General features: G+C 36.0%; 1 protein-coding gene across 2 annotated transcripts in view; it reads left to right on the top strand.

Moving 5' to 3' along the window:
- Positions 1 to 16,761, top strand: part of LOC106065235 (uncharacterized) — a 100,295-nt gene that overhangs the window by 71,963 nt on the left and 11,571 nt on the right. The gene's annotated exons all lie outside the window — the stretch shown is intronic.

Genomic DNA, 16,761 nt, shown 5'->3' with positions numbered 1-16,761 from the left:
TTCCTTTCAATGCCAGATCAATATCTGATGTACACACCAGACGCCATTGTCTCCTGGGCCAGTAGTTCTTATTGATGCATGACATAAATGTTTAATTTTTACAAGAAATTTAAACATTTTTTTTAGTTGTCAGCAGTATAAAAGCTTTTTATGCTAGTATGTTCTAGTCAAGATTCTATTACAATAAAAGCCATCGCTTTGAGAAACCACAACCTTATAGCACTAGGTTCAGGGGTTTCACTGTTTTCAGAGTTGTTGTTAGTGTTTCTAAACACCTACAGGCGCCTTCAAAGGAAGACAAACGTGTGAACTTAGAAAAAAACTTAGGCTTACATTTTATTAAATGAAAAATATCAGTATCTATTAAAAGCTGTTAATTCACTAAATAACATTTTCAAGCGTTAGAGCTTCATCAGCGTTATAGGCCTACCAGGCAGTGCAAAATAGCAAAAAAAATCACAGATTTCCATGAGCTCTGATTAAGTTTTTTTTTTTTAACATTCTAGAATATTCGAAAACTGGTCGTGATGGTGGTTATAAGTAAATGAGATTTGAGTGAGTTAGTGTACTTCAACCAGAAGACATAAAGGATAGACTTTTACACATTTTAGCCAAATTTCTGTCGAATAGACACGACCCAAAAAGTAGGACACAGCCTCCTTTTGCCGGACGACTGGTAACCCTAGTTATTATTGTGAATATTGACAAAGTTCATTCAATACATTTGTAAGCTTTTTAAAAATGTACCACCGATGTGTAAGCTCAAGAACTAAGTGAGAGTAAAATCTGTCTGTAAAATCCCTGTCTCTTTTGTCCCCGAGCCACCAAACTTCGGAGTTTGTTTTCACTGCGTGAGTCATTGCTTCTTCCACTCAGTATACCCTTACATTCCAGTGTATGGGCTTGCCAGACAGACCGAAGACATGAAACAATGGACGCTTGTCTAGTTCAGTGCTGTTATCTCTTGCTATGTCCTGATCCCCCCATTGTAGTCTCGCCCAGTGGTTGCCATCATTTGTGATTTCAGCGTATTTCCATTTTAATGTCATAGAACAAAATAAAAAGGTTGTCTTCAATATTGTTAGAATCCTTGACTTATAAGACTGGGCAGCCCTGTGATAGACGATGCTGGAGATATACGCGAAGTGATCCTCGGACGAAGGATTGGGTAACGCCGCGAGAAAGTCGCCAAAACTTGTGTTTATTGACTGTTCCAATCGTGGGGGTTTAACGAATGTCATTCAATGAAGTCCTCCTGACAGAAGCCCGTATCAGATTTCACCTGTCAGGTATTTTCTTGGCATGTTGTTCCTATGATAATAGACACACGTCTGACACTGGAGTTATAGAAAAGGAGGTTGACCTCATGATGACCTGACCGTGAATACTGTTACACTACTTTCAAATAGTATTTTCATCGCCCTGTGCATTGGTTTTGTTGAGATTGTTAGCTACTTGCTAGCTTGTGTTATCATTATATAGACATTTCTTCATTTCATTGCGTACCAAGGACGCTTCTGTGGTGTTTAACACTCTCACGTGTCTTGTATTGGTGTAGGCTAGATGTAATAACACACTGAAGGAGGAACCTGATTGATATATAAGTTCTATGTAAGTAACACATTGAAAGATGAGCCAGGCAGGTTCGTTGCTGTATGATAAAGGTAATAGATTGAACGATGAATCTCGCAGACTTTTTCCCCCTTGTATTTGTTCAAATGACATGGTCCTAACAATGTACCTGGGGCAACTATTGAAATGTATATTGTTTACATTAATACGTCACTTATTGACGAGGAAGTCCAAACGTCTACTCGTGCAAAAGTGTGCCGATTTAAACACTCTAAATATGTCGTTGAAATGGTTAATTACTGTGACAGCTCTCGTAAATCTATAAATGGTATATTGAAACTATATAGACTAGTTTTTGACCGCTGTAGTCCAGACTTTGTCTGTTACCCTATACAATCTCCAAACTCTATAGACTAGTGTTTGACCACTGTAGTCCAGGCTTTGTCTGTTACCCTATACAATCTCCAAACTCTATAGACTAGTGTTTGACCACTGTAGTCCAGGCTTTGTCTGTCACCCTATACAATCTCCAAACTCTATAGACTAGTGTTTGACCGCTGTAGTCCAGGCTTTGTCTGTTACCCTAGTATACAATCTCCAAAAGAACTTTGTCTGTTACCCTAGTATACAATCTCCAAACTCTATAGACTAGTGTTTGACCACTGTAGTCCAGGCTTTGTCTGTCACCCTATACAATCTCCAAACTCTATAGACTAGTGTTTGACCGCTGTAGTCCAGGCTTTGTCTGTCACCCTATACAATCTCCAAACTCTATAGACTAGTGTTTGACCGCTGTAGTCCAGGCTTTGTCTGTCACCCTATACAATCTCCAAACTCTATAGACTAGTGTTTGACCACTGTAGTCCAGGCTTTGTCTGTCACCCTATACAATCTCCAAACTCTATAGACTAGTGTTTGACCGCTGTAGTCCAGGCTTTGTCTGTTACCCTAGTATACAATCTCCAAAAGAACTTTGTCTGTTACCCTAGTATACAATCTCCAAACTCTATAGACTAGTGTTTGACCACTGTAGTCCAGGCTTTGTCTGTCACCCTATACAATCTCCAAACTCTATAGACTAGTGTTTGACCGCTGTAGTCCAGGCTTTGTCTGTTACCCTAGTATACAATCTCCAAAAGAACTTTGTCTGTTACCCTAGTATACAATCTCCAAACTCTATAGACTAGTGTTTGACCACTGTAGTCCAGGCTTTGTCTGTCACCCTATACAATCTCCAAACTCTATAGACTAGTGTTTGACCGCTGTAGTCCAGGCTTTGTCTGTTACCCTAGTATACAATCTCCAAAAGAACTTTGTCTGTTACCCTAGTATACAATCTCCAAACTCTATAGACTAGTGTTTGACCACTGTAGTCCAGGCTTTGTCTGTCACCCTATACAATCTCCAAAATCTATAGACTAGTGTTTGACCGCTGTAGTCCAGGCTTTGTCTGTTACCCTAGTATACAATCTCCAAACTCTATAGACTAGTGTTTGACCGCTGTAGTCCAGGCTTTGTCTGTTACCCTATACAATCTCCAAACTCTATAGACTAGTGTTTGACCGCTGTAGTCCAGGCTTTGTCTGTCACCCTATACAATCTCCAAACTCTATAGACTAGTGTTTGACCGCTGTAGTCCAGGCTTTGTCTGTTACCCTAGTATACAATCTCCAAACTCTATAGACTAGTGTTTGACCGCTGTAGTCCAGGCTTTGTCTGTTACCCTATACAATCTCCAAAAGAACTTTGTCTGTTACCCTATACAATCTCCAAAAGAACTTTGTCTGTTACCCTAGTATACAATCTCCAAAAGAACTTTGTCTGTTACCCTAGTATACAATCTCCAAAAGAACTTTGTCTGTTACCCTAGTATACAATCTCCAAAAGAACTTTGTCTGTTACCCTAGTATACAATCTCCAAAAGAACTTTGTCTGTTACCCTAGTATACAATCTCCAAAAGAACTTTGTCTGTTACCCTAGTATACAATCTCCAAAAGAACTTTGTCTGTTACCCTAGTATACAATCTCCAAAAGAACTTTGTCTGTTACCCTAGTATACAATCTCCAAAAGAACTTTGTCTGTTACCCTAGTATACAATCTCCAAAAGAACTTTGTCTGTTAGCCTATACAATCTCCAAAAGAACTTTGTCTGTTAGCCTATACAATCTCCAAAAGAACTTTGTCTGTTAGCCTATACAATCTCCAAAAGAACTTTGTCTGTTAGCCTATACAATCTCCAAAAGAACTTTGTCTGTTAGCCTATACAATCTCCAAAAGAACTTTGTCTGTTAGCCTATACAATCTCCAAAAGAACTTTGTCTGTTAGCCTATACAATCTCCAAAAGAACTTTGTCTGTTAGCCTATACAATCTCCAAAAGAACTTTGTCTGTCACCCTAGTATACAATCTCCAGAAGAACTTTGTCTGTCACCCTAGTATACAATCTCCAGAAGAACTTTGTCTGTTACCCTAGTATACAATCTCCAAAAGAACTATGTCGTATGAAAACCAACGCAAACTGTAATTCCAAATCATATCAGCAGACTACGGTCTTTACTAAATCTTACACACTTCCGGTCATACTCTTATTCATTCTAACTGACCTGTACAGACAAAGTTAGATTCTATATACTCACACACATTCATCCGTAAAATCCTAACACTATTTAGGCGCCTTAAAGATCCTAAAAAATCCCAGTGTTCAGAATTCGAACCCGGTTCGGAAGGCAAGCGCTTTATCACTGAGCCACCGCGCCTTCTCTCAAAGAAGAGCAGTATGCAAATAAGCGGGCGAACGTCTTGGAGTCCTCAGATGAAGGTAAAGTGCAGTATATCTCGTCAACACATAGAGACTAGTTGTGACATGCATATCTTTCTGTGTATATCATTAACTCTTCCTTTCCGTAATTATTTTCCACGTTCAGATGGTGTTATTCATTTGGCTCACTTGTGTTTTACTACCATGTTATGATCTAACTTCAATAACTTTTTTGTATGTAATCTGGAAATGTTATATTAGATATATAATTATAGAAGAATGCATGCTCTTTTTATGTAACACAAATTATAATTTATAAATCCAAAATTTAATTTAATTTAGTGGGGTCGGACCAACGTTGGTATCGTCAGTTAGGAGCAAAAGAGTTAAAGAAATGAAACTAAACATTGGAGCACCTTCTATACTTCAGCCACAGAAAGATCGTAAATGACTTGAATGTCCACTTGAATGTCCACTTTATTGCAGCCTGCACTCAGCAATATGCAAATACCAAATTGAAAGTCTCTAATCATGGTTTGAAATTACGCTGTAAACGTGCGTGTGTGCGAGGTGCAATGACTCATTTCTTTTTTCACTTTGACTCGTTGTTTTCAATAATAGGTGACTAAATATATTGTTTGTATAGTGTGCGCGCTTGTGTGTGTGTGTGTGTGTGTGACTGTGAATAGTTTATTGGCTTGTGCGTTCTTTACTCATAGGCCATACGGTTTAACTGGGTAATTCCAGGGCGTATAATTGGGGGGTCGTTGTATATATTAACAACAACAACAAAAGGACAGGTTTGAAAGATGCCTGCACGTCCTTAAGATGATCACGTGATTGGGGTCAGGAATGTTAAGAAATAAATCTTTCGATAGAGACTTACCTGGAACAATCAATGCACGAGTGTGGGAAGACTGAGTAGAAATGTGACCATTAGAAATAATGTCTTCAAGTGTTCGTTCTATGATGTTGTCTTCCAGTTGTTGTTCATTAAAGATGTCTTTTTGTTTATTGATGATATCATCAAGTGTTTGTTAACAAGTGTTTGCCCAATAATGTTCTCTTAAAGCGTTTAATTCAATGATGCTGTCTTAAAGTGTTTATTCAATGATGTTGTCTAGAAGTGTTTGTCCAATGATGTCTTCAAGTGCTTGTTCAATGATGTCCTCAAATGTTTGTCCTATGATGTCTTCAAGTGTTTGTTCATTCCAATATTTTTCTCTGTTGTACAAAAACATACACTTTGTGTAGAGAAGATTTACAACACGAGTACACATATTAGCGTTATCTTCGTATATTTTCATTGAATACAAATGTATGACATCCGCTATAGTCTTTGTTCTTGTCATCCCCCTTTTAAATTCTCATAAATTACAGACGTTTCTCCATAGAAGAAGATAAGAGAATAGCACTTAACTCCAATATAGATAATGCTTAGATAGGTTTTAAAAATTCATTGTTAGCTTTTCTAAAATTTTAAATGCCGTTTTTCTGATAAAGTTATCTTCTTCTATCCAACAGACATTCTAGAGATTTCAGTCGACAACTTTTTTATTTATATGTTTAAAATTTACAACACGCTGGTATTAACAGATGTATATTTCTGAGCAGAATAACTGGTATCGCTAAATCTCTAGGACGTGAGACTTCTTCAATAGCATGTGACTAGTAAGCAGGATCTCAGAGCAGGCCTATAAATTGTTTCGTCGCTTACAAGACAATATACATGTAATTTATTTTATAGCACTTCGCTAGGAGTATTACTGACGCGTGAAAACGAATTCAACCATGACGATTGATCAGTATGGGTCTAGACTTTACAACTTCACACAAAGGACTATCTTGTGAGGGTAGACCGTTTTTCTTGAAACTACTAACCTTCTTTTCTTCCCTCGTAGATTGAACTGTACCGTGTTTCATCCCAATGCAATGTGGGTAATTCGACACACTGCTGTCACATCGGTATGTGGGTAATTTGACACATTTAAAGTGAGGGGCGTGTCACTGTGTCAGTGGGAGGAATGGCATCCCTAGCTACATAGATTTAAAAAGAAAGGAAAAAAAGTGTTTTCTAGAAGAAAAAAAATATAGATAAAATAGAGATTGACCTAATGAAGCACTGGTTCAATTTCACACCATTGTCCAACTTGAGAAATAATTTGTAGTTCAATTTTGATAAATCATTTAATGTTGATTCACCTTAAAGCCACATGTTCAACTTGAAGGCTGCTATTTTTATTTGATAATCCATTGGTTCAACTAGAAGGCCATTAGATGAATCTGATAAACCATTGGTTTAATTTTAAAGGCCACTAAATTAATTTGATAAACCACTGGTTCATCTTGAAGGTCTCTAAATTACTTTGATAAGCCATTGGTTCAACTTGAAGGTCATTAGATGGCTTTCATAAGCCATTGATTTAACTTGCAGGTTCCTAGTTCAATTTGATAAGCCATTGGTTCAATTTGAAGTTCGTTTTGGTAAGCCATTGGTTGGGCTTGAAATCCATACTTGAATGTGATGTCATTTGTTCACCACAATGTTACTGGCTGTCTTTTTAAATTGTTTTATTTACATATAAAATTAGTCTACTTTGAACTTTATTTATCTTGATTACATTGCACGCATGTCTTCCATTACATTTCTATTTATCATTACATGTATGTCTACCCTTATATTATAAGGTGAATCTCTTCAGTCTTCCGTATTGTACCATCTTATGCTGGACGCAGATCTATGTGTGATGCATCCGCTGATGTGTAACTGTGTCTCGACCTGCCACGACCTGTTCAACTATCTACACTTTTACTATTTCGACCTATTTCAGTTAGGATAGTCCATTAACTGTCAACGACTGGCCAACACTCACGCACGCACACACACACACACTCGTTAAAGTGACCATTTGAAAGTGATGTGAACTTGAGTATTTAGTACTTGATCTTAGCGCGTTAAAACTGCCGATAAATAGCAAGGTGTGTAAATGACAGATGTCAGTGTGTGGTCTGCATCGTAATGTTAAGCAATAATCAACCACTGACTTATGTCTGAAGCAAAGTATGTTGATTTACACAAAAATCAATGTTAAAATAATAGAGTAAATCTTATATTTTTCATTGAAAAATGTCAAAAAAAAATAGTCAGTATGGGGATCAAACCCACGACATTCACGTTATTAGTGATACGCTCTAATAACTTAACACTACTATGTGCGATATTTCTACTTGAATTCATTTTTTTCTTGTGATTTTGAGTTTTTACATAATAACTTTATGTTTTGACGAAGTGTGAGTGTATAGTAGGAATTGATAAAGAAAAAAGAAGGAAAATTGTTGTTTTGTTTTTGTCACTCTGTCTGTCTGTCTGGTAAAAAGTTTTTAAACGTAATTTCTCCCACATCCATTCTCGGATCAAGTAGAACCTTTAAACAATTATTTATTGTACCTAACAAAACATAAATTAAACAAATAGCCAATTAGTCAATTAATTAATGGAAATTATTTATTTTGTTTGGTATCTAATAAGGGAAATAACGTCCACATTATTGAGAGATAGTTGAAAGTGCGGAGTTCCTTCCCTTTTAAAAATTATATTTTGCTTGTTAATGTATTTGTTTATTTATATGCATGCTTTAGATCTGTTTAAAAACTTTGAAAATGTTTTACCTGCACCCCTCCCCCTTTTCTTTCCTGTCTCCACTTCTGCCAAACTCTCATTTCTTATCTTATTTTAAGGTGCCACATTTAGACATATGTATCAGGGGATGTACGCATATATTTAGTCTTATCTTCAGAAAATATGATATTCATTTGATCCACCCATCTGTTTTTTTTAATGTACCCACCTTGCTCTGTGTCTAGCCGTGGAACAGCTAGATTTGCAGCTTGGCTCACTTGAAACCCAGTCGAATCATTACAAAAACAAGACTACTTTGATATCACCTAGCATGACGTAGACTTGTCAGTAAAGTTTCAACCAATGGACATTTGATAAGAGCGTCTGCCGTAACCCTTGCTTCTCTAACCCCACCCGAACAGTTTAGTGTGCGGTATTCAAACGGGACTGGAATGGGATGTAGACGCCAGTGGCGAAGCTAGGGTGGGGGAGAATTAGGAAATCCCGCAGGGCCCCCACTTACTTATGGGGGCCCCCAAATGAATGTTTTTTAGATTAAATATTACGATAATTGCACGGGTCCCCAAAGAGGTCAAGCTCCCTCCGGGGCCGCAAAGGATGGCCAATTCCTAGCTACGCCACTGGTAGACGCTGCGCTATAGATTTACCTGTGTCTAGATATAGTGACGTAATTAGTAATCACCTCCACCTTTTCCTTAGTCTTTCAGACGGTTTGGGCACCACACATGATCGGTTGACCATCTCTCTCCATTCATTTCTGTCTTTTGTAAGAATTAGAGTCACTTTCAATGGTAGGCCTGTCTTTTCTTCAATATTGTCTTCCTATTGATTCTTTTGTCTGCCTCTCTACTTTACAAGTCTTGTATCAACTCACTCCGTCTGTGTCTGCCTCTCTACTTTACAAGTCTTGTATCAACTCACTCCGTCTGTGTCTGCCTCTCTACTTTACAAGTCTTGTATCAACTCACTCCGTCTGTGTCTGCCTCTCTACTTTACAAGTCTTGTATCAACTCACTCCGTCTGTGTCTGCCTCTCTACTTTACAAGTCTTGTATCAACTCACTCCGTCTGTGTCTGTCTTCTAAAAATGTTGTACACGTTATTTTCCCATTTTCCATTCTCGGATCAAGTTGAAACTTTTGACAATTATCCATTCTAGAAGATACTGCACTAATCAATAAAAATTTAACAAACTAGTTAAATAAATAGTGGTTAATAAGTAGTAATGTTTTAAATAGAAAAGGAGATATATGGTAGTCTTTGTCTACTTTTTTCCCCTAGCATAAACTTTAGTTTATAATTTTGCTTGTTTCTCTGGTATTGTTTCATGTAGAAAATCTTTGCGAGCCCTGTGGATCTTGAGATATGGCATTACTATCTTAGCTTAAGTGTTTGACAAAGATTAGAAGATCATTGTGGGGCCCGATTGTGATCCGTTATTGTTTAAATTTATTTCCTCATTTGTAAAGTGTTCTTTGTAGGGTTTGCCTATAATCTTTTTGTTGCAATTTAAAGAATATTTGGACTTTTGAGGTAAAAATTATAAAACAATTGATCGTGAACTGACGACAACCACATTAAAAGTCATAGCCATAGAATTGAGAAAAATTTGCCTTCGACAAATGTGTCACGATGTTGTTTTGGAGAGAGCTTTGTATAATAAACAATACACAGTGAAGATACAGATGACCAATAATACGTTATAGAATAACAATAATAATCCAATGCAGAATATTTATAACAATGACTAACAAATAACCGTGAATAAAGACTAGCGACTCCGATAGGTAGCTTCACATACCTCGTATAGCAGTGTATATCAATCTTTCTGGATCCTTGATGTCATTGATAGTACATTCTCCAGGCTTTCACATTGACCTCACAATATGTTTACACAAATCAATGCTTTGTTGAAGGGTCTTATTTCCCCCACACACTTCTGATGCGACCTAATTAATGCGGATAGTAGACTTCCTGCTGGTCAGCTCTATTCTTTCCCTTGCACATTGAAGCGTGACTAATCCGCTCTTTTTTCTCTGGTATACACCGCTAAAGTGTGATTATAAGACTTGTAGAGATAGATATCTTGTGATTGACATAGACTTCCTTGTTATAGACTTCCTTTGTGTAAACTTCTTTGCTATAGACTTCCTTTCTGTGAACTTCCTTGTTATACTTCCTTTCTGTAAACTTCCTTGTTATAGACTTCCTTTCTGTAAACTTCCTTGCTATAGACTTCCTTTCTGTAAACTTCCTTGCTATAGACTTCCTTTCTGTAAACTTCTTTGCTATAGACTTCCTTTCTGTAAACTTCCTTGCTATAGACTTCCTTTCTGTAAACTTCCTTGTTATAGACTTCCTTTCTGTAAACTTCTTTGCTATAGACTTCCTTTCTGTAAACTTCTTTGCTATAGACTTCCTTTCTGTAAACTTCTTTGCTATAGACTTCCTTTCTGTAAACTTCTTTGCTATAGACTTCCTTTCTGTAAACTTCCTTGCTATAGACTTCCTTTCTGTAAACTTCCTTGCTATAGACTTCCTTTCTGTAAACTTCCTTGCTATAGACTTCCTTTCTGTAAACTTCTTTGCTATAGACTTCCTTTCTGTAAACTTCTTTGCTATAGACTTCCTTTCTGTAAACTTCTTTGCTATAGACTTCCTTTCTGTAAACTTCTTTGCTATAGACTTCCTTTCTGTAAACTTCTTTGCTATAGACTTCCTTTCTGTAAACTTCTTTGCTATAGACTTCCTTTCTGTAAACTTCTTTGCTATAGACTTCCTTTCTGTAAACTTCTTTGCTATAGACTTCCTTTCTGTAAACTTCTTTGCTATAAACTTCCTTTCTGTAAACTTCCTTGCTATAGACTTCCTTTCTGTAAACTTCTTTGCTATAGACTTCCTTTCTGTAAACTTCCTTGTTATAGACTTCCTTTCTGTAAACTTCCTTGCTATAGACTTCCTTTCTGTAAACTTCCTTGCTATAGACTTCCTTTCTGTAAACTTCTTTGCTATAGACTTCCTTTCTGTAAACTTCTTTGCTATAGACTTCCTTTCTGTAAACTTCTTTGCTATAGACTTCCTTTCTGTAAACTTCTTTGCTATAGACTTCCTTTCTGTAAACTTCCTTGCTATAGACTTCCTTTCTGTAAACTTCCTTGCTATAGACTTCCTTTCTGTAAACTTCTTTGCTATAGACTTCCTTTCTGTAAACTTCTTTGCTATAGACTTCCTTTCTGTAAACTTCTTTGCTATAGACTTCCTTTCTGTAAACTTCTTTGCTATAGACTTCCTTTCTGTAAACTTCCTTGCTATAGACTTCCTTTCTGTAAACTTCCTTGCTATAGACTTCCTTTCTGTAAACTTCCTTGTTATAGACTTCCTTTCTGTAAACTTTTTTGCTATAGACTTCCTTTCTGTAAACTTCCTTGTTATAGACTTCCTTTCTGTAAACTTCTTTGCTATAGACTTCCTTTCTGTAAACTTTTTTGCTATAGACTTCCTTTCTGTAAACTTCTTTGCTATAGACTTCCTTTCTGTAAACTTTTTTGCTATAGACTTCCTTTCTGTAAACTTCTTTGCTATAGACTTCCTTTCTGTAAACTTTTTTGCTATAGACTTCCTTTCTGTAAACTTCTTTGCTATAGACTTCCTTTCTGTAAACTTCTTTGTTATAGACTTCCTTTCTGTAAACTTCTTTGTTATAGATTTCCTTTCTGTAAACTTCTTTGTTATAGACTTCCTTTCTGTAAACTTCTTTGCTATAGACTTCCTTTCTGTAAACTTCTTTGCTATAGACTTCCTTTCTGTAAACTTCTTTGCTATAGACTTCCTTTCTGTAAACTTCTTTGCTATAGACTTCCTTTCTGTAAACTTCTTTGCTATAGACTTCCTTTCTGTAAACTTCTTTGTTATAGACTTCCTTTCTGTAAACTTCTTTGTTATAGACTTCCTTTCTGTAAACTTCTTTGTTATAGACTTCCTTTCTGTAAACTTCTTTACCGTTCTCTGCGTTGACTGCAGCTGTTATTGGAACTGATATTTGCTGGAAACTGTGGAACAAAAACTCTTGAACATACCACTACAGGAAAAAAGGCGCACACATTGAGGTCGAAGGACCTGGAAGGCGAAGTGCAGAGAGCAATGTCCTTGGCACTTCTTTTACCAATCAACCACTGAGTTCCGTTTTGAGGGTAAATAAACAAGTGATTTTTCGACAAAGACAAATTGACATCCTGAAGAGACTGTTTGGACAAACTTCTATTGCGATTCTTCATTATGTTGTCTACCTTATCTGAATCATCCAAGTGTATGATTGATGCGTGATAAAAAATTGAAAATTACAATAGATTTTAAATAAAAAATTTACAAACGCTTATTTTTTTTAGATTTCAGGGTCACGGACACTCTGAATAATGACGATGTGACATTGACTGTTAAAATATTTCATGCTCAAACAGTGCCAATGTGCCAGTTTAATGTTGCAATGTCTGCTCAAATACCAAAAAATGTGTCCTTTCATTTAAAATGTAAGCATTTAAAAACATCTCAAATGTCAGTATTTCACGTGGATACGCCAAACTAGCTGTGATGTAAACATAATGCAACAATAGAACATGACTTGAAAACTTTCATTTGGTGTTTAACATTCTATTTTTTTGCACTGTTAATAAGTTTAGTTTTATTTAACTGTATTTGCAATTTTATCTCATTTGCACATTGCATTTGACTTCCTTAAAATATAAGGATGTGGCTTTGAAAACTAATTCTATTAAAAGGTTGTTAAATCTCAAGTATATGATAAACATAAAGGATTTTTTTTCTTTCTCAGTTATAGATAACAAAGAATTCTGTTTGAAATTGATGATAATGAATGATTTAGCGTGAAACTATAGTTTTAGCTCAACATAAAATGCTTAACACTAGAAGACCAAAGCTCTTTTAAACTCTTCCAAATCCCCTTCTACCTGGCCATCTCACTAAGACAAAGTAAAGCTTAGTGTAGGTGCCAACAAACACACCATATGTCGTCATGACATTACACCTGACACTAATTTTTGACATGTCGATAGAGCGATAGCACGGGGCCAGGTTTCCACATCATCTTGATTTAATATGTAGTCTGTGTGTTTATTTACCCTGATACAAACAAGTCTCAAGGAAAAGAAGTAAAGAAAGATAACTTTTGGGGAAGAGAGAGATTTTGGGGAAACATGTGCAGTTATCACTACCTGATTGTGAGGTTTATTTTTAAAACAGCATGGTGTCCTAGCTGTTAAAAACAATATTTTTAAAAATGTTTATTTACTATGAGAAATGTCATCCAGTAGCTACTCCTGTAATTGTTGAGGGAAATAGCAAAGTAATTTTAAGACTGTTATTTTTTATTTTTAGCAAGTAATTATTAATACTTTCGTAACATGCTCATTGTGAGCTAGTTCAATCGTATTTGTTGTCAACCCTGTATACTGGGGGGGGAGGGGGGAGAGGGAGTACAATGTATAGCACATTTTAGTCCCAATTTCTATACGATCGTTAGAGGCATCTTAAAATTAGAATGGGACAATTTAAGACAATGCCATACCATTAGGGGAAGAGAAAGGCTATAAGACCAGAGCGAATATGGCGATCAGTTGAACGAGAAGCAAAGACGGCAGGATTAACATGGAACCAACTAAAGAGCTTTGCCTAGAACAGTACTGTTTCGCCCCTCCCCCCCCCCCATACTCTACTGGTTGTCAAAAGGGATTCAAGTGGCCCTCTGGTCAAACGTATTTGTCAGAAACAAGAAATGAAAAGCTTTTTTTTTTTAAACTAAACGGACTAAAAAGTATTTAAGTATTATACTTACAGTTCAACTTACAGTTCAACTCGATGTGTTTTTAAATGAACGAAAACATCTCCAAACTGGATCTTTTGAGAATTATAAAAGGTTTGAACAATAAAATGAACATTTCAATTCAAGCTTTTAGTTTGACGAATTCTAAATTGACTGAAAAATTGGTGTATTAGCATAGAAAAGTTGCAGTGGATCTGGATTTAAGAATAGGATGTTGAGCCCCATTACGTAGATCGAGTACAAGTATATTTACAAAAAAAAAAAAAGGCCTTCAAATCAAAGTACTGCCTTTTGTAAGTATCTGTGTCATTACACTCCAAACATTCTGTAACGACTTCTAGCAAGTAATACATGATAGAAATTCGATATATTAACATTTTAGTCAAACGTTTTTCTATTCTTTCAAAGGTCCCTAATTGTCCAGGGCCTTTTTTTTCATGGGCCTGGGTGCACTAAGCGCCTTGGCTACTACGCCCATGACGTACGGCTTAGAAAAACTGAAATCGCTATCGGTGGCTTGGTTGTAACTCCTTTGCCTTCGGTGATAACCATTTCCAAAAACTCATTTCACTGAGTAAATGTTTTGATATTCTAAATTACATAAATAAACCATACTCGACTTTTAAAAAATGTCTCTAGCTTTGGGATCATTCTACATGTGGATGTATATACATCATTTGTCGAGCTGTCTAGTGCTTATTTTTTTTTTCGAAACAGAGTAAACTCTGCTTTCTTGCAACTTACGGAAAAAGCTTCTCGAAAACATAGAATGGAAAAGCTTTGAATGAATGAATGAATGAATGAAACTGTACATTTTGTATGTTTAGTTTCCCACCCCTCCCACGACCAGACATATATAATGATTCCGAGAAGAACATGGTTTAGGTGAATTGGTTCAGGGTTGTCTCGCTTGTGTCATCTTCAAGTGTTTCAACAATTTGCTATCATTAGGGAAGTGAAATGAGCTGAAGTCGGAACAAGTGGAAGGGGCGGGGGGAAATTCATGTCATTTTTTTTTTAGGACATTGTCACAGCTACTTTTGACAATGACTTGCCACCTGCTGACATGCTTTTCTTTACCTGTTTTGTTTTTGTATGTATATGTTTTACTTCCTCTTCAGGTTTGCAGATTTTGTTGTTCTCTCAAATCTCTTTGGAAAGTTTATAGTGAAAGTTTAAAGAACAGAGTACCATCTTTTAGACATTGTGATTAATGGGGCAGTTGATGTAAAGGTTATCTGTTTCTACGACCAACAGTTAACAAGGGTGTCATGTGATCCGTACAACGACCTTACTTTCTTATTATGTAAATTACAGATTTCCATTCCTTTAATATTTTGTAAATTAGAGATGTTCCCTCAAAATGCATGTTCTGAAAGTGTGTATGTGTTATTCGTACATGTTGCTTAGAAACCAAAACTTTACTAAACTGTTGGTTTTCCTGTCTGATTCAGGCAACGCTTTCCATGCTCTTAGAAAGTTAAAATAAATAGTAAGAATATGTTCTAACAAATGGAATAAGAAATGCGCCTTTATCTTTGTGTCTTTCTGTATATTTTATTTATATTTTCATGCATATTTTATTATATTATGTCTATATACTCATAAGCTATTGTTCAGTGATTGCTATTTTAGTTTGTTGTCTTCTGTCCTAAAGTGTCTCTAGGTTTGTTTTGTAATGTTATAATGTCTTCCCGCTGCACTGTCGGCAATACAGTTTTTGCTTCATATCAGTATTTCTGATTTAAAAAATTAATTGGTGTGAAAGGACGCCACTGACCCCATACTGTATCCGCAGTTGCGCTCGTTAGGATACATAAGCTGCGTAGAAACGGGGGAACTGCTGTGTGGGCACATCGTTCCGACCACGGCTAAAGTCCAGCTCATTTCCATGAGATGCTGCATAGTCGCTTAGCGACTGAAGAAGAACGCACATTTCTATAATCTTTGTTTTTTTTTTTTTTTAACTTTCTGATGATTCTTGTTGAAATGTGTACACCTTTAACTGTCTCAGATTTTTTAAAAATTTGTAGACAAGTGTCTGAACAATATTTAAAAAAAAAAAAAGCATTTACATGTTCCCATGCGAGATTAAATCCACAGACCTATAAATATATTATTATGTCATCTTGAAGTAGGTCAGATCCATGACGTCACTACTGAGCTTAACATAAGTGTTAGAAATTCACGTGTTTTTCTGTTGTTGTTTTTTTTACAAAGTTTATATCAACTCACTCTGTCTATCTCTCTTGTCAAATGTTTGCACACGTTATTTCTCCCACACCCAATCATGGTTGAAGTTGAAATTTTGCACATTATTTATTGTCAATGACAATGAGTGAATCAATAAAATATAACTAAACATTTAGCTAATCAATTAGTTGTACTTAGCTTGAGTTGTGTAGAGAAATAGGTTATTAGCTAAAAAAAAATTAACTAACGATAGTATATAAAACTTTCTATATCTGTAAGCACTTGAATAGCTCAGTGGCTAAGCATGTCGTCTTTCTTTCAACGAGGATTGAGACCTCGAGTTTGAATCCCAACTCAGAAATGTTTTTAAAATTGCTTTTGAAAAAACAGCACGGAAACCTTCTCCCAGGTACCCCCCCCCCTCCCTCACTCCTCCCAACTCTGGTCCACAAAAGTGATTGAACCAAAGCGCACTGAGCATGCTTTATGCATGAAAGGCGCTAAACAAAAAACGTGTGATAAAAATATTTCCAATTACACATATTTATTATTGTTAGTTTAGTTCTATTATAAATTAATTACGTGATTGATTCAAAATAATTTAAACAATTTCTCTCAATACAAGCTTTGTTTTTTTTTTATAATTAATTTTAAAATGTAACTTGTTTAATTAATGTATCGTATCCAGAAGGGCCAATAGATCCAGTCCATACTTGCATGATCTTGTTTTATTGTTTTAATTCGACTATAATTGTATGCCT

This window comes from Biomphalaria glabrata, chromosome 13 (assembly GCF_947242115.1).
Source record: "Biomphalaria glabrata chromosome 13, xgBioGlab47.1, whole genome shotgun sequence".
Taxonomy (NCBI): domain Eukaryota; kingdom Metazoa; phylum Mollusca; class Gastropoda; family Planorbidae; genus Biomphalaria; species Biomphalaria glabrata.
Note: the sequence above shows the minus strand (reverse complement) of the source record. Positions and strands in the feature narration are given on the sequence as shown.